The 19,623-nt window shown below is 39.5% G+C and overlaps 1 protein-coding gene and 1 pseudogene across 8 annotated transcripts in view; one reads left to right on the forward strand and one right to left on the reverse strand.

The window, feature by feature from the left end:
- The window catches only part of RBPMS (RNA binding protein, mRNA processing factor), a 192,332-nt gene that overhangs the window by 86,180 nt on the left and 86,529 nt on the right, over positions 1–19,623 (reverse strand). The window lies entirely within an intron of this gene.
- LOC309795940 (geranylgeranyl pyrophosphate synthase-like) lies at positions 12,040–14,665 on the forward strand (annotated as a pseudogene). The gene has a single exon. The product of its transcript is annotated as a geranylgeranyl pyrophosphate synthase-like (transcript).

The raw sequence follows: 19,623 nt of genomic DNA on the forward strand, positions 1-19,623 counted from the left end.
TGAGATTAATGAAACCCCCATCTTGTGTCCAGGAACTAAGGAGCTCAAATCAAGGTCAAACTTAGTACTAATACCTCTCTGATCTTGTAATAATCTCAGTACCTGGATCCTATCTCCCTGCTCCACACCACCCGCCTTATCTCGGTTTCTGGTACTAAAGCCCAGGTCATCTGAGGGCTGGAGTTCTGATATGCCTCTCCAGGTTTACTCAAACAGAGACCCCGGTAATAAATCTCCAGGGCTGCTTCAAAAACTGCTGTCAAAACCACCAAGACTCGGACCTCCACCAGGTGGTAGCTGATATACCTGGTGCCCACTGACCTTTCTATTACTGAGGCATGATTATCATCCTACAAGGCAGAAGAAATCAGAGAGCATAGTGGGATTAGGGGGTGGGGTGGTAAAGTGATTTCCTTCTAAATTATCAGAATTATCAAGCATTCAACAGAAAAGTTGAACCAACACTGCTGATTTCTGTAAACAGTAGTACATAAAACAAGATCCATAGGGAGGGAAGAACTAAATCAGTTCTCAGGAGTAACTAAAAGACATACTCTGCTGAGGTTGTGGGGATTTTGCAAAGCACTTATATTCCAACTCACTGAGATTATGACTTGGTTGAGCTTTAGTAAACAACTACCCAGTTTCTCAGCAACCAAGAAACCAAGATGGCATCCTCAATAAACTAACCCTTAGCGCTCCAACACCACCTCCCTCCACTTCAGTTGACTAGAACAAGCTAATAAATTACCTCCTTCCCCTACTGCTGACTAGAACAAGCTAATAAATAAATGAGAGAAAATGATTCTTATTACTTATTCTTGTATGCATTGTACTCAAAAGATTTCCAGTCCTAATAGTATGTGGGGGAGGATACAGGCAAGGTATTCAGAGGTTGGAGATGGCTTAATTACACTATGCTACATTCAAAAGATTTTTCATCCAAGCACAAAAATGTATTTAAGTCCTTTCTTGCTAAGTGACCAAACACTGAGGTCTCTTATTTATTATGACTTAAGTTTCTATTTAACGTTGACTTAACGAAAAATTCAGCGTTCTTATGTTTAAAGTTTCTGGAATCGTTTCTGCTATTATAGATATACTTCATACAGCTGTTACTAAAAATAGTTCACATACCATAAAATTCACTCTGTTGCATGAAATGTAATGATTTTTAGTACAGTCGCAGAGTTGTGCAACCATCACCACAACACATCTTTGGCACGTTCTCATCACCCCAAAAGGCAACTGCACCCATTCGCACTTAACCGCTCATTCCTCCCTCTCCCTCTCCACTCACTCCCCTCCCCCAACCACTAATCTACTTTCAGTCTCTGAGAAAGTACCTATTCATATTGGATATTTCCTATAAATGGAATCATACCACATGAGGTCTTTTGTCACACTGGTTTCTTTTAATCAGAATGTTTCCAAGGTTCATCCACTGTTTATTGCTGAATACTATTCTACTGTACAAACATTCCACATTGTGTTTATCCCTTCATCAGTTGGACATTGGGTTGTTATCACTTTTTTGGCTGCTATGAACACTGTGTACACGTATTTGTGTGGATATATGTTTTCAATTCTCTAGAAGAACTGCTGGAGCATATAGTAACTCTATGTTAACTTTTTTTTTTTTTTTTTTTTTTTTTTTTGCGGTACGCGGGCCTCTCACTGTTGTGGCCTCTCCCGCTGCGGAGCACAGGCTCTGGACGCGCAGGCTCAGCGGCCATGGCTCATGGGCCCAGCCGCTCCGCGGCATGTGGGATCTTCCCGGACCGGGGCATGAACCCGTGTCTCCTGCATCAGCAGGCGGACTCTCAACCACTGCGCCACCAGGGAGGCCCCTATGTTAACTTTTTTGAAGAACTGTGAAACTGCTTTCTGAAGTAGCCATACCATTTCAATCCGACTATCAATGTATGAAGATCCCAATTTTCTCACATCCTCACCAACGCCTGTTATTGCCTGTCTTTATCTTCGCCATCCTAGCAGGTGTGAAGTGGTGTCTCAACATGGCTTTGATATCCATTTTTCTATGCTTGTTAAATTTTAAAACATTTTGTAAAGAGGATTGAAACTAAAAGCCTTCTATTTTCAAACAGCATTTGGGTCACAAGGAAAGGAAATAACCTGGGGACCACAAATCATTCAACATATAAAAGGGAATGAAGCTGAAAGAATGAACATTTACCTTTTAGAGTTAAAAAGAAGTTGGAAATATTAACTGTTTTCTGAAAATTATTGATAGACATGTCACTCCCATCAGAAACTCAGAGGAGGTAAATACGTACTTCAGAGATATTCTGACATCTCAAGGGACCAAAAAATGTATTTACAGTTTTCTGAATACATTCAGCTTTCTCTTCTAAAGGCAGCATAAAACATTCAACAGAATTAGAAACAGACTCTAGGCGAGGTACATGCAGAAGTTTCCCCAGGATTCTGAAAACAATTGTTACATTCAGTCAGAGCCTTAAAATGGCTCAATGACAGGCCAAATAGAAACACACACCTGGGTAACCTGTTACTATGGAGTGGATGGGGCTCATTCAGAGACAACAGTGTGGAGGGAAGTTAAGGGAAGAGCTGTATGTTATACATAAAGAGAAGATGATTGAAGAAAAGGAAATTGGGGCGGGGGGGGGGGAGGATCAGTCCCACAATTTCAAAACTTTCTCCTAATTCAATACTGTTTCCGAAAATGAATGAGTAGAATTTTTCTACCATTTATAAAATGTCATTGTACTGCAAGTGGAAACTTGTGATGCCCAAACGTTAAAAAAAAAAAAAAAAAAAAAGGGCCTCCCTGGTGGCGCAGTGGTTGAGAGTCTGCCTGCCAAAGCGGGGGACATGGGTTCGAGCCCTGGTCTGGGAGGATCCCACATGCCGCAGAGCAACTAAGTCCTCGTGCACCACAACTGCTGAAGCCCATGAGCCTGGAGCCCGTGCTCCGCAACGGGAGAGGCCACTGTACTGAGAGGCCTGTGCACCGCAACAAAGAGCCCCCGCTCTCTGCAACTAGAGAAAGCCCGTGTGCAGCGACGGGGACTCAACACAGCCAAAAATAAAATAAATAAATTTATTTTTAAAAAAAATCTGAATAAAAGAGCACAGAAGGGGGGGAACTGGTGGCAAATTGGGTTAGGTTTTCTGATACTAAATATTGAGTACACAAAGCATGAAATTCACAGAATTCAGTATTACATTTTGGGTACCTTATAACCTAGGAGTTTTCAACCACGGGTAGTGTTCCTCACTGCACCTGTCTCCCACCCCCACTATCCTGCACACTCCTTAGGGATATTTGGAAATGTATGAGAGCATTCAGTGGGCAGAAAATCATAAGGATGTTAAACTCCTACAATGGGCAGGACAGTCCCATACAATATAAGGACTGCCTTATCCAAAGTGCCATACGCTCTCCAACATACATGAAGAAATGAACATGCAGAAGAGTCAAGTAATCTGCCTAAATTCCCAGTTAACTATTGGTAGAATAAAGATCGGAATTTAATTTTGATTCCTGTTGATTGTGTGCGTGTGTGTACATTACAGCTCTGTGAAGTTCCTTATATTCCAAAGACTACATTATTTTCACATAATAATGGAGGCTGCTGTTCAGTTTCCACTGTGCTAAAATTTAGATAGACGTGAGTTCCAACAGAAAATGAACAAGTGAGGAGAAGAATCCATCAGATGTAAACCATATTTCATGCTTCTCCTAAATAAGGGCATTGCTTGCAGAAATATCAGTACTGTTAATAAAACAGCTTGTGCTACTTACTGGGTCATTGTCCATTGAGAAACTATCAGACCAATTACGCCTTGTTCTTTTTCTTAATCCAACTACCTCAGAATGCTTGCCCTGGATTTACCTAGAATAATTTGATTCACTACTCACTCCTCCTCGCCTAAGCAGAGTCATTTGGAAAGAATGTGTCCCTCTCCATTGGTACATATCTAGATCACACTTTAACAAAGAGACCCCTTTCCAAAGGGCTCTCTGGGCTTATGTGGCTATGTGAGTTGGAGCTGGGCTATAAGTCCAGGTACAATTCCTGCTCCACTGACTAATTTAAAAGTCTTCCAATAAGTATTAGGTTTCTAGATGTCTTATAGCCCCTCGTTTTTAACCCCTTGAATTAAAAAAAAATTCATAGAATTTTGTTTTTAAACCAGATGTTCCATAAAATACAATGAAACTTTATCTTGTTTGGAAATTTTTAGTGAAAGGAATATCCACGTCTACCCTAAAATGTCTCCAGAGGCTTACCCTTGATTTGAAGCCTATGTAATTCCTCCTCCGATAATACTGTGGAACAAGCTCAGGTCTCTGAGTGTTATAATGGAATCAGCTTGGCTGTGATAGAGAAACCCATTCTCATTCCTCACTAGCCAACCTGAGACTGGAATAAAAGAATTTTTATATTTCTTAGTAACTCGGCCACTTTTAAAATACACTTCATCCTTGGCTTCATTTTCATGTGAACAAACTGTAGAACTCAAATTCATACCCTCGCAACACTAAACCACACTCTTAAGGTAAAACCTACAAAGTGGTTACCGTTAGGACAGATCTGACCCAAGAACAAAATGAGGGAAACTTTGTTTCTGACCACCCCACTCCCCTAATCCAGAAGGACTAGAAAAAAACAAAAAGAAAATGGTCTTGGTGGATCCCCTTCCAATTACTGGTGAAAGAAGCAAGAAAACAGGTTCTCCAGAGGTACCATCAGTGGCAGTGAATTATAGTGACAATTATAAAGGAGATATCCCACTCAAGGACACAACCAATTTTGGGTAGAACCTCTCCCCAAAAAAGAGGCTTAAAATGTGGCAATTGTGTGGGCATTCATATCTACCTCCACTACCGATCCTGGGTATGTTTATTTAATTAACCTTTTTCTGTGCCTCAGTTTCCTCATCTGTAAACTGGGAATAACAGTCCATACCTCATAGGGTTGATTGTAAGAAAAAATGGTTAGATTAACGCTGGCCTATGAAACACTCCTGTGGCCAACTAAAGAGCTATTCCTCCTAACATGGACTCATAGGGGTTTCTTCGCCTTTGGACTTTCTGGAAAGGTGCTTCTACCACTTGTAAAAGAGAAGGATGTGATTCATGCTCAACTATGAGATCTCCTCCAACTGCAGAAAGCGGGATACCTGAGCTGCTGCTTTGAGGAGATGGTGCTGTACAGGTTCAAAGAATTCTTTTCTTCTACCTGGTTTCATTTCCCCCACAGGGAACAGATGTGTGTCCTGCTTCTCTTGCCCATTTCTATTGGTTCTCACAGTCTGAGTAGCTCTTGGGAGACTGGCTGGTAACTCCAGAGACGGGATCCACTATGGAGGAGAATTAGGTAAAAGTACCTAATTCGGAGGTCTCCGTATCTGGTGACTTGACCATTCACCACAGCTCAATTTCTTTCTTTTCCACTAAAGCACACTTTTTGTTAGGCAGCCACCCCCTGTGTACATAACCATGCCCGGGAAGAATCTGCTTTGTATAGGACAACTATAAAGTCATGACAGGGCCTTTGAAGAAGCTATAAACTCAATCTTTAACATGTCAAGAGAATCAGAGTCAAACGGAGTTTATTTTCCACAGGGTCGAGAGGGCATGATCGTTTGAACTTCTGCCACTATGTTCTCAAACTGTCCTGAAAAGGATGACTGAGTGAGCTGGGCCCTGACAATGTTAGGAAGAGGATGTCTCCACTTCACGCACAGTCAGCTACCCGTTAAAGCAGTATTTTACAGCGACACTTTGAAATAGGTAATATTACACGGAAAGAAACATAGGCCAGAGTGCACATAGTATTCTTTCATTCAAGAATCCTGATGTTAACGCTTTTACCCTGAGGGCTCTGAAGGTAAACAGGGGGTCAACTGTTCTGGGAGGGACAAAGGCATCTCTTGGAATCCTTAATCCACAAAGGCCAAAAGTGACTTGTGCTGCCAGCAGTCCCTTTTATTGTCTAGTCCTCAAGCCTCTTTCTCTCCTACCTCATTGTTGGGACAGTGACTACAACCATGAGCATCTCCTCTTTCCCCTGGGGTTAAAGGTAAGAGCTGAATGACTGCCTTTTACTCCTGCTATCTGCCGAATGACAGCACTCAAACAGCACTCACAATGAAAGCTTAAAAGAAAGCAGATTCCAGGCAATGGTTTTCATTTAAGTGTCTGAGAAGATCTGGAGGTGATATGGGGCAAACCTACAGACAAACTTTTGATGGGCCACATCTGCTTAATGTTGGTCTGTGACATCTAGTCTGATGTCTATTGCCCGACTGAACACCAGAGGAACCTCAGAATTCTGAGGTTAACTTATTTGAGAAATCAACAAAGACGTTCTGCCTCAACCAAGTACTTCCCTGTACTTGTCCACAACCTTCTGGCTGTCACAGCAAAAATTTCAGGGATTAAAGAGACAGCCTAAAGAAATGTAAGGGATAAACCATGCTGCGCCGGTGTAAATGATTTCTAGGGTATGTAGTTTGTCTCTGTAAGGCCCAGATCGTGAGCTTAAATCAGCAAGTGTGGCACTGAAGAAAAAAGAAAACTAAACAATAAAACTAACAAAAGAAAGCACACCCTATTCCTAGCCATAGTCTATATTTCTACACCAGCCAGTCTGGAAAATATACACAGTTGGTCAGATAGTATATTTGATGAAAAAGCAAGGGTGTTTATGTTCAAATTCCTATCAATTACAACCATTAAAATAAAAGCTTAAATCTCTTTTCCTAGTGATGGCCATACATGTGTTCATACAGCTTGAGGAAATCACAAAACCCAGAATTAAACTGGGAAAGGATGTGTCTCTAAATGCTTACTAATTCCACATCCAATGTATCATTAATAGATGACTTAGTCCTTTAAAGATAAAAAGGTTACTGGTGTTGAGACCAGAGTTTAGTGGTAGTCTTAGCTCTTCAAGGCAAAGAATAAGCATACTAATTACACACTAATTTTCTAATTAATGAAAAGAAGGAAAACAACCTGCTTCTGCACCTAACACGTATTAGGTGCATGCCAGGAAAAATAAGACAGTGGATATATGTGTGTTTGTGTGTTATTAAAGTACTTTCTGAACTCTGAGATACCCTGGATGATTAACACTCTGCAAAGTAAACAGTCTCAGAATTAAAAAAACCCAACTATTTCTGTGCCTACGTAGAAAAGCATATGAAGAATAAGTCCTACTTGTGAGGTAGGCAGGAAAAGAGAATGTATTTAACACACTCTTCTTTCAGGTTCACCTAAAGTGTGTGTTAGATCATTTGAGCACCCACCTTAACTTTCTGTATATGCTTTAAGCATCATTCTGCAAAGTTTCCTTTGAGTCTTTATTAGTGGCTGGTGTAGGAGAAAAAGAGGGAAGAGGGGAGAACAGTGCTGATATAAACAAACCCTATAACTGAAAAAAGACAGTTGCCTAAACATTCCAAAATCATTTTGAAAAGACTTCCATTTAAAGATCAGACACAGGGCTTCCCTGGTGGTGCAGTGGTTAAGAATCCACCTGCTAATGCAGGGGACACGGGTTCAAGCCCTGTAAGTAAGATCCCACATGCCGTGAAGCAACTAAGCCCATGAGCCACAACTACTGAACCCGCACGCCTAGAGCCTGTGCTCCGAAACAAGAGAAGCCACTGCAATGAGAAGCCCATGCAACGCAACAAAGAGTAGCCCCTGCTCGCTGCAACTAGAGAAAGCCCCCGCAGCTACGAAGACCCAAAGCAGCCAAAAAAAAAAAAAAAAAATCAGACACAGCCCACAATAGACCCCAAGGATATTTTTACAGCCCTGTTTCTGCTTTCCAGTTTGTAGCAGTGAACATCCCTCATCCCAATAGGATCCAGAGGACTCTCCCACACTGCGAGTGTATAACCATATTTAGGGTAATCAAAGTTAAATACCGAGAGGAGGCAAAACATGTATGTACATCCTAGCTATTGATTTTTAAGCTACACATCAGGATAATGACAAGTCCTTAGAGAGGAAAGGTTTCATTATATTTAAAGATTAAAAGTATTTTAAAAAGTCAACGATGTTATATCCTCAACTTTACTGAGGATAAAAGTGAGTGCCAACTTTACCAATAAGTTACTTATTTGGTCCTCAAAGTCACTTATTAACACCATTACAGATAAATCGATCTGTGGGTGGGAAATCTGTTCTCTGATGTATATACAGCAAAAATATAGAAATTTTAAAAGGACGGTAGCATTTGCTCCTTAAACCTGTTTTTTAAAAATACTGTTGCTTAGATCATCAAATGGCTTGTAAACTCTTTCCAACCAAGAATTTGGGGGCTTAAGCAAGACTTGGTTGAAAAGAATGTAAACAGTGAAGTCCAAACTTCGGAAGTTCACTGCAAAGTACTTCCTGTGCTGCACGGGGATCCAAACTAAAGCGTCAAAACAGATCTCGCCTCTGAGCAACTTTAATCCGCACTCTTCCTCCGCTTTAATGCATCACCTCAAGGCCACTTACTGTTGATCTGGCAAGGCAGAGGCTGAATTTCTCCCTAATAGGCTGCCTAGACAAAAAAACTTTAAAGAATCTCACTGGCTGTTAAATAAATTAGTTTATACAGAACTGATGTGGGGTTCTTTGGTTTGCAATAGATTCAACTGGAACCGGAAATGGAGAAAGACATGCATGGTTAGCTTAATAGGATAAAAGGGAGATGAGAGTGTGCTTGTTGGGCTCATAATATTTTAAAGACTTGAGAACGTTAAGGACAACACTGTTACTCTGCACTCTGCTTCCCTAAAAAACCCCAAGGAAGGGGCTTCCCTGGTGGCGCAGTGGTTGAAAGTCCGCCTGCCGATGCAGGGGACACGGGTTCGTGCCCCGGTCTGGGAAGATCCCACATGCCGTGGAGCAGCTGGGCCCGTGAGCCATGGCCGCTGAGCCTGCGCGTCCGGAGCCTGTGCTCCGCAACGGGAGAGGCCACAGCAGTGAGAGGCCCGCGTACCGCAAAAAAAACCAAAAACAAAAAACTGCAAGGAAGGACTGATGAATCAACTTCATTAATCATACTATAATACAAATCGATGTTTAAAAGTACTCTGGGGCTTCCCTGGTGGCGCAGTGGTTGAGAGTCCACCTGCCGATGCAGGGCACACGGGTTCGTGCCCCGGTCTGGGAAGATCCCGTGTGCCGCGGAGCAGCTGGGCCCGTGAGCCATGGACACTGAGCCTGCGCGTCCGGAGCCTGTGTTCCGCAACGGGAGAGGCCACAACAGTGAGAGGCCCGCGTACCGCAAAAAAAAAAAAAAAAAGTACTCTGAACCCAGGAGAATTTGGGATTCCACAGAAATTATTTTTAAATCAGTCTGTAGAAAGGGGGACCTAAGGAATTAAAACCAGTTCCTTGTGTAAGTTATCATCACCATCAATTATCAGAATTTTTACCATTTACTGAGTTCTAGTGGCTTTAAAAATACCTATTTCATTTAATTTGATCCTCCCACCTTTTGTGATAGGTACTGTCAGCCATAACAGGAGAAAACAACTTTGGATTAGTAAGTGGCAAAGTCTGGATTTGAGCCAGCTCAGTCTGACACCTTTATTTATTATACTGCCTTTGACCAGAAAGCCCCTCAGACATGGTAAGTGGTTACCAAGAAGACACACTTTCCTTGCCCTCCTCTCAGCTGCAATTCAGAGATTCAGTACCTTTTCACAGGTATACACTTAATGTTATGCATAAATACAAAAAAACATCCTAATAAATCAAATTCACACCATACTTTTAATATCAGTGAATTAGAATTCATTCTTAGGGTTGTGTTAAGTATGTTTTTAAAATTTGGTGAAAGACCCCACAGATAAACCAAGAAGATAGAGTGGAGGTTGGCAAAAATCAACATCTTACCGTGGACTTTTCTAAGCCTATATAAAAGACTTTCCGTTTCTCCTTTATTCAGCATTCTAAGATGTGTAAAACAGGCAGATTCTCTTTCATAATGTGGCTGTTTGCTTTTTTCATTGAGGTGTATCTATGACCTGTAACCGTGAACAGTCTCTTTCCTCCTTCTATTCAATTTTCCTTTATTTGCACATTACATTGGCCTTCTAAATGAACACCAAAATTCTATGAAAAATTATAGTGTAGCAATCCCATTTACCGTCGCATCAAAAAAGAAAAAAAAAATATCTAGGAATAAACCTACCTAAGGAGGCAAAAGACCTGTACTCAGAAAACTGTAAGATACTGGTGAAAGAAATCAAAGATGACACAAAAAGATGGAGAGGTATACCATGTTCTTGGATTGGAAGAATCAATATTGTCAAAATGACCATAGCACCCAAGGCAATCTACAGATTCAATGCAATCCCTATCAAATTACCAATAGCATTTTCCACAAAATTAGAGCAAAAAATTTTACAATTTGTATGGAAACACAAAAGACCCTGAATAGCCAAAGCAATCTTAAGACAGAAAAATGGAGCTGGAGGAATCAGGCTCCCTGACTTCAGACTATACTACAAAGCTACAGTAGTCAAAACAGTATGGGACTGGCACAAAACCAGAAATATAGATCAATGGAACAGGATAGAAAGTCCAGAGATCAACCCATGCACCTATGGTCACCTAATCTATGACAAAGAAGGCAAGAATATACAATGGAGAAAAGACAGTCTCTTCAATAAGTGGTGCTGGGAAAACTGGACAGCTACACATAAACGAATGAAATTAGAACATTCTCTGACACCACACACAAAAATAAACTCAAAGTGGATTAAAGACCTAAATGTAAGACCAATACTATAAAATTCTTAGAGGAAAACATAGGCAGAACATTCTCTGACATAAACTGCAGCAAGATCTTTTTTGATCCACCTCCTGGAGTAATTAAAATAAAAACAAAAATAAACAAATGAGACCTAATGAAACTTAAAAGCTTTTGCACAGCAAAGGAAACCATAAACAAAAGGAAAAGACAACCCACAGAATGGGAGAAAATATTTGCAAACGAAGCAACCAACAAGGGATTAACCTCCAAAATATACAAAGAGCTCATGCAGCTCAATATCAAAAAAACAAACACCCCAATCAAAAAATGGGCGGAAGATCTAAACAGATATTTCTCCAAAGAAGACATACTGATGGCTGAGAGGCACATGAAAAGATGCTCAGCATCGCTAAGAATTAAAGAAATGAAAAACAAAACTACAATGAGGTATCACCTCACACTGGTCAGAAAGGCCATCGTCAAAAAAGTCTACAAACAATAAATGCAGGAGAGGGTGTGGAGAAAAGGGAACCCTCCTACACTATTGGTGGGAATGTACATTAGTACCAGCCACTATGGAGAACAGTATGGAGGTTCCTTAAAAAACTAAAAATAGAGCTACCATATGATCCAGCAATCCCACTCCTGGGCATATATCTGAATAAAACCATAATTTGAAAAGATACACGTACCCCAATGTTCACTGCAGCACTATTTATAATACCCAAGACATGGAGGCAAGCTAAATATCCAGCAACGGAGGAGTGGATAAAGAAGATGTGGTACATATAGACAATGGAATATTACTCAGCCATTAAAAAGAATGAAACAATGCTGTCTGCAATGACATGGATGGAACTAGAGATGGTCATACTGAGTGAAGTAAGTCAGACAAAGACAAGTATCATATGATATTGCTTATATGTGGAATCTTAAAAAATGGTACAAATGAACCTTTTTACAAAACAGAAATAGTCACAGATGTAGAGAACAAAGTTTTAGTTACCAGGGGGGAGGGGGGAGGGATAAATTGGGAGATTGGGGTTGACATGAACACTACGATATATAAAACAGATAACTAATAAGGACCTACTGTACAGCACAGGAAACTCTACTCAATACTCTGTAATGACCTATTTGGGAAAAGAATCAAAAAAAGAGTGGATATATGTATATGTGTAACTGATTCACTTTGCTTTACAGCAGAAACTAACACAACATTGTAAATCAACTATACTCCAATAAAAATTTAAAAATTATACTATAATAATGTGTGAATTCTAATTTTTATTCCTACTTTTGAAAGTGCAGAAATGCTTTTATACTTTGCCTGTTTTTGCTCCCTTGTTATAAACTTTCTGCTTGAGTGAATTCTTTTTCATCTAAACTTATTTTCATTTCCCATAATACATTTCTAACTTTACTCTTTAAGTTCTGTGTATTTATTCATCCATTCACTTTTGAGTGATATCTTGTGTCAGGCAAATAAAGAATAAAATAGATTAAAATGGTTTACACTAGGAATTTTCTACCCAACTGTATTTTCCAGGGAAATTAACTGGATCTTTTAATTTTAAAACATTAATCTTTAGGGACTTCCCTGGTGGTCCAGTGGGTAAGACTCTATGCTCCCAACGCAGGGGGCCCAGGTTCGATCCCCTGCCAGGGAACTAGATCCTGCACGCCACAACTAAAGATCCTGCAAGCCACAACTAAAGATCCCATGTGCTGCAACGAAGACCTGGTGTAGGTAGGTAGGTAGATAGATAGATAAACAAATAAATAAATAACTTGCCCACTATGGCTAGAAAACAAAAACTTACATCCTTTTATGCAATGTCTGGGTTACTCAAGGTACCCCTTAATTTTTTCAAATTGTTTTCTGCTGAAATGTATCACTACATTTTTAGAAGAGAAATTCTAGTCTTAAAAATATAGTTCATGGGATGGCGCATTTTCTTGCACCGAGTAACGCGGAGTTGCTGCCAGGTGAGGAGGGCTGAGAGTTCTATGGTGAAGTGAGGGGAGGGATTCATGCAGGCGTCCGGGGGAGCCTTGTTCTGACCTATAAGGTGGGAAGTTGATGCTGGGTACCGCTACTCCCGGACCCCCAGCATGAAAGTTGTGATATCATCCTCAAACCATCAGCTTTGAAATTAAAAAACAATGGAGAAGACTCAAGAAACAGACCGAAGAATTCTTCCAGAACCTTACAAGTACTTACTTCAGTTACCAGGTAAACAAGTGAAAACCAAACTTTCACAGGCGTTTAAAAAAAAAATCATTGGCTAAAAGTTCCAGAAGACATGCTACAGATTATCCCTGAAGTGACGGAAATGTTGCATAATGCCAGTTTACTCATCGATGATATTGAAGACAACTCAAAACTCCGACGTGGCTTTCCAGTGGCACACGGCATCTATGGAATTCCATCTGTCATCAATTCTGCCAATTATGTATATCTTCTTGGCTTAGAGAAAGTCTTAACCCTTGATCACCCAGATGCAGTAAAGCTTTTTACCCGCCGGCTTTTAGAACTCCATCAGGGACAAGGCCTAGATTTCTATTGGAGGGATGATTATACTTCTCCCACTGAAGAAGAATGTAAAGCAACGGTGCTGCAAGACAGGTGGACTATTTGGATTAGCAGTAGGTCTCATGCAGTTGTTCTCTGATTACAAAGAAGATTTAAAGCCACTACTGAATTCACTTGGGCTCTTTTTCCAAATCAGGGATGATTACACTCATCTACACTGCAAAGAATATAGTGAAAACAAAGCTTTTGTGAAGATCTAACAGAGGGAAAGTTCTCATTCCCTACTATTCATGCTATTTGTTCGAGGCTTGAAAAGCACCCAGGTGCACAGTATCTTGCGCCAGAGAACCGAAAACGTAGATCTTTAAAAATACTGTGTACGTTATCTTTCTCTGAGAACGAAGGTTCTTTTGATTACACTCGGAATACCCTTAAAGAGCTTGAATCTAAAGCCTATAAACAAACTGATGCATGTGGTGGGAACCCTGAGCTAGCAGGTCTAGTAAAACACTTCAGTAAAATGTTCAAAGAAGAGAATGAATAATATTAAGTCAGTCTTGATTAGGCCTGATAGGTTAGTTGACTTTTCTTTTTTTGTCTTTTAGCCTATTACCTTTTTTAAAATTTGGACCAAGCTGTTAGTCTCCAAAAACTGAGTGATAGTGGTGATGTGAGTGAGGCTGTTTCAATATAGAATCCCTGTGTACAGATAATCATCATAGTACCAAGTTGAAGGAATCAAAAGGAGCCACATTTAAATAAGTCTAATTTGAATGTTAGAATGTGCTGTGTCGGGACGTTGTGGCCAACTCTGCCATGCGTGTTCTGTTGATTCTGTCAATAAAGACTTCAGCTTCAGCGGGGGGGTGGGGGTGGTGTGTGTGTGTGTATATATGTATAGTTCATGGTTTATTTTTATAAATATTAGCCTTTTTAGACAGATTTTATTATTTTTAAGATTCTAGACTAGCCTAATGTTCACTAGAATTCTGTTTTATTTCTTATCCTATTCCCATGTTTATAATGCATTAGATATATTTTCCATATCCTAGAAGGATTTACTCTATTTCCTTGCCTCTTCTTATTTTTACGTACAAAAAAAAAATCCTTGACTATTTGTGGTTCTCTCATTTTAAAAAATGTTTCCATGTAATAAGTATTAAAGTCTACTGAAACAGCAAGAAAAGTTTGCATTTAATTAAAAAGAAAGAATTGCTGTATATATGTGTAAGGAAATAAGAATAGAATAATTAACGAATGCCCTGTCAAGATAACCTATTCCACTTTAAGGGGGTTAAGTCCTACCCTACTCCCCAAGGCTTTAAAATGTTCTAATGCATTCTAATTACAGAGTAAGACAAAGGGTTTCAGTTTTGTGGACCAATAGTTCAAATCTGTGTAGATAATCAGAAACATAAAAGCCAATGCTGAAGGGAGATCCATAGCCACTTGTCATTATGATGGTTTGATCATTCACTAAGGAGTACAAGAGTAACTTTACAACAAAGACAGTGATTTAAGGCACCAAAATGTGCTGCACTGCAGAACGATCAGTAATGTACACGGCCTAGGGAGTCAAGATCTTTGGTTCTAAAACTAGCTTGGCTTCCTTACGGACAGGAATCCTAGCAAAATAACTCATTCTTTGCACTTCAGGTTCCCCGAACACTAACTGTATTTTCTACTTTCATTGACAACAGGGGCAAATACCTTCTCAGCATTTCGAAATGCCTGAAGGACCATGGAGTAAGGGCAAGGTCAATACAAGATAGCATTTTAAAAAGAGAGTCTAGATAAGTTTGAACAAGCAGATCCTTGAAGAAAGGCCACAATGCAAAGTCTGAGGGCAGTTTCACACAGCCACATATCTGATGAACTATTTTACCTAGGGAAAAGCTGGCCAACTTGAGATCTCCACATATACTTGTCATTAGAATACAGACCGGTTTATGTGTGAGAACCTGTGCTTCTTCCCAAGAATTTCCTCGGGGAAAGGATGATGCTAACACTTCCAGCTACTTTTCCTTCTTCAAACTTCCTTAGGATTTCTTTTACCAGCATTTTATTTCCTACTTTCCTATGTGAATGTTTAATAGATCTAAATAACCTACTTTTCTTCAGGCAAAGACTCTAATTGGGAATTCGGCAAATTCCTCACGTTCACCTTCATTTGCTCTTTCAAAACCACTTTTAATTTATGTGCTGCACCATCCTAGAGAGATTTTATAACAACCCTAAATTGCAAGAAAGAGCAGAGTACAGCACTCCCTCCCCTGCAAAAAAAGGGGGCTATTTCAAATTTCTTGGAGGGGGGCTAGCCAGATGAAGCTGTCAAGCCCCAACGTGCACGCAGTCGTTGAGAAAAAGGGGAGAGTCCAACAACCCTGCATTATGGCGGCTCTAGACTGACACGGGCATAGTCCCCAACCCAGTGACATTAAATGGCTGCTTTAAAACTGCAAGTCAAGAGTAAGCAATTATAAACAGATTTAACAGATAAACACTAGATCAGACTCATGATCTCATCTGGCAGCCCTGCATATTTCCCATCCAGAAGTCCCAGCTGGGATCACAGTAATTGGGCCTCTTCAACCCCTTTGAGCTAAGAGAAATTTAGGGAGAAATTTTTAAAACTGATAAGAAACATATTGACATGGTGCCTGGTGAACAGGGAGCTGAGACAAGCCATCTGGATGCTTGTGTATGTGAAAAGTTTTGTTTAGTGGAAATAATTCATCTAATCCCACAAGCTGTACAAATATTACAATAAAAAGTCTTGACTTGCACAAACTGTCAGAAGAACCTGTGCTACAGGAACCAGAGACTGTAGTCCAGACTTCTGTTTCTGTGTGGCCAATACCTGTTCTCGAGTACCCTGGTATTCCTCTGTACTCAAGAGTTTGTACCAGGACTTTATGGCTACATCTTTTCACTGAGAAAGTATATTCATGGTATGGGTTCACATTTAGAACATTTGAAAGTGTTTTTCCTTGGTGATTTCCCTTTAACACTCTTGGGAGTAACACCCCTAATTTCACAGATGAGAAACCTGGTATAGGAATAATGAATTTATTATATACAAGTGTTTTAAAACTCAGTATTTGGAGAGGTCAAGCTAGTCAACAAAACAAATTATGCACAAGGCTGAATCACTGTGATATAAATAACTACACTGTTTATTTACTTCAATGCCAGGAATTTATGGAGATGGAGAAAACTATATTTTTCTAATTATGTTAGTTTTTTCAACATGTGACACTACCAAGTACCTTTTCAGCATGCTTTCTTACAAACTACTAAAGATTTTTTTTAAATTCTTTTTACCTCATACTATTGAATAAATCTCCTCAGTAACCAAGAAATAATTTAGTACTATATATCCTCAAGACCTCTTCATTTTCTGCTTATTAAGATGACTGCCACCTTTTTCCTCTTCAAAACCAAACTGCTTTTTTCTCTTTAATTCAAAGTATATTCAGACCTTAAGAAAACACCTTTCCTTCATGCCTGGCATAATGTATAAGAGAATACAAAGCCCAAGTCTTATCTTATTAAATCAATCATCCAAGGGTTGGGTTTTTCCCGCCTTTCTTTTATGAACAGGTAAACTATTTAAAGGTAACACAATTCTATTACACAGAACTGCCATCACAGAAAAGAAACGTTACTAATCCCCATTAAAAGAAACAATATTTTAAGTCATATGGGGTTTCAAGAGAAATCAGATCTACTACTGAAATTAGTCAAAAAGTATTTATCAAGAAACCAATTACCACTTCACACCTAGTAGGACTTCTATAATTTAAAACAACAAGTATTAGTGAGCACAGGGAAAACTGGAATTCCCATACATTGCTGGTGGGAATGTAAAATGGTACAGCCAATATGGAAAAGTTTGGAGGCTCCTCAGAAAGCTAAAAACATAAATACCGTATGACTTAGCAATTCCATTCCTAGCTTTATGCCCAAAGGAATTGAAAACCAGGGACTCACGCATATTTGTACACCAGTGTTCACTGAAGCATTATTCTCAACGGCCAAAAGGTGGAAACAACCCTAGTGCCCACCAATAAGATGAATAGATAAACAAAATGTGGAATATCCATACAATGGAATATTATTCAGCCATTAAAAGGAACGATGTTTTGATATCTGCTACAACATGGATTAATCATGAAAACATCATGCTAAGTGAAAGAAGCCAGACACAAAAGGACAAATATTTCAATAGCTAAAGTAGGCAAATTAATAGAGAGAGAATATAGATTAGAGGTTACCAGGGGTTAGAGGAAAGGAATAATAGGGAGGTATTGCTTAATGGTTACAAAGTTTCTGTTTGGATGATGAAAAAATAGAAATTGACAGTGGGGATGATTGCACAACATGGTAAATGTATTAATGCCACTGAAATGTATGTACACTTAAAAAAATCATTAAAATGACAAATTGTTGTATATATTTTATATACTCAAAAATAGCAATATACCCCAAATCATTGAATTAAATACCTTAAATGGGTGAGTTATAGCTCAATAAAGCTACTTATAAAAGAACCCAATAGGGCTTCCCTGGTGGCGCAGTAGTTGAGAGTCCGCCTAACGATGCAGGGGACATGGGTTCGTGCCCCGGTCCGGGAAGATCCCACATGCCGCGGAGCGGCTGGGCCCATGAGCCATGGCCGCTGAGCCTGCGCTCCGCAACGGGAGAGGCCACAACAGAGAGAGGCCCGAGTACCGCCAAAAAAAAACAAAAAACAAAAAAAAAGAACCCAATAGACTTGAGGGTGCCATGATAACTGGAGATCACTAACATCAGTGAGTCTAGATTGAGAGTAAAGCAAATTACTGTGACAGCCTAAGCAATGTTTAGTTGTGAAGGCAATTTGTAGTAATGCACATAGTTTGCATCAGACTTCTTTAGTTCTGATAAATTTATAATAAAGCCTATGATAAAACCTAGGCCAATAACAACTATTTAAAATTAGGGAAGGAGGCCTATCAATCAGAATGGCACATATACTCAAGAGGCCACACATAACCTTTTTAAATACTTTACATGAGTGAATCTCAAACACCAACGTAAGACAAAGCCTGCCATGGAAGTGTACACAATCAGGCCTGCAGATATCATGTGTTAACTACAGTCGTTCTTACTTATGAAAACACAATTTCAGCCACACAACAATGGCAACACTGGGGTTTTCATAGTTGGCAGGAAGAGCCAGAGATGGTTTATTCCCACCTCTGCTCAGGGTCCTTACTGCCAGGCCTGCTTTGCTTCCTGTGTGTGTTTCTTCTTAAAATTTCCACAAATCAAATTTTTACTAAACCAGACTATAACTGTCAATATCACTGTAACTTGATTTACATTCCAAAATTATAAACAAATCCTAAAAATAATTTGATAGTTGGGATTATCATCCCCCCCTTCCATTAGCATGGAGAATGGAAAACTACTGGTATAGAAATTATAACTGTGTGTGAAGGGTAAAGGATAGGTTAGATATTTTGCTGGCGGGTTAAAGAATGGATGGGGTTTCTAGTCATATGGATTAATGGGACCACAGATAACCTGAAGGGAAGTCTGGGTTTGGGTTATTTTTAGCTTAATTTGAGAGTTTTTGCTATAAAACCAAAATATACTGTATTTACTTTAGAAGATTTAACGAACACCCTGATAAAAGTTCAATGTTACCACTTAATTCAATCTGAGCATGTTTTTCCATAAAATTATCAAACTGACTAAAGCATACTCCAAAAATTGAAGAAAATAAATGGATTTAAAAATCATTTAAAGTCATTTTGGGAAAAGACTTAATACTAATAACTGAACCAGACAGGAACCAAGACAGGGAAACAATAAGAAGAGAAGCTCTAAACATGGACAAGTGGTTTATAACATTGTGAACTACTCTATATAAAGGAACTTACTGGATTGACGCTTACGTTTCTCAATAGTGGAACAAAACAAAACATTACAACATGGAACTTTCCCCCAAAGGAATGTGAGGAAAAGCTTTTAAGAGAAGCTGGACAAATGACACGAGGAAAAAATTTTGTAATGGCTATGAGCATCGGATGTTTTTAATTCACCAGGTTAGAAAAAATGATCGTGAAAAGAGCATGTCAGGTCACAGAGATGTGTCAGTTTCATGATTAAATGCATTACCCTGAATGGGCCCATTTTCTCTGCAGAGACAAGAAACCCTGCTCCACGGTCATGTACCAAACTTTACTGTGGGCATTTGTCCTAGACAATGTGATTTAAATAGTCTGTCATTGCAGCAACATTCCATGGAACAAGCAAACAGCAAGAAGTTACATAAAG

This window comes from Mesoplodon mirus (assembly GCF_964341445.2).
Source record: "Mesoplodon mirus genome assembly, chromosome: 20".
NCBI classification, from domain to species: Eukaryota; Metazoa; Chordata; class Mammalia; order Artiodactyla; family Ziphiidae; genus Mesoplodon; species Mesoplodon mirus.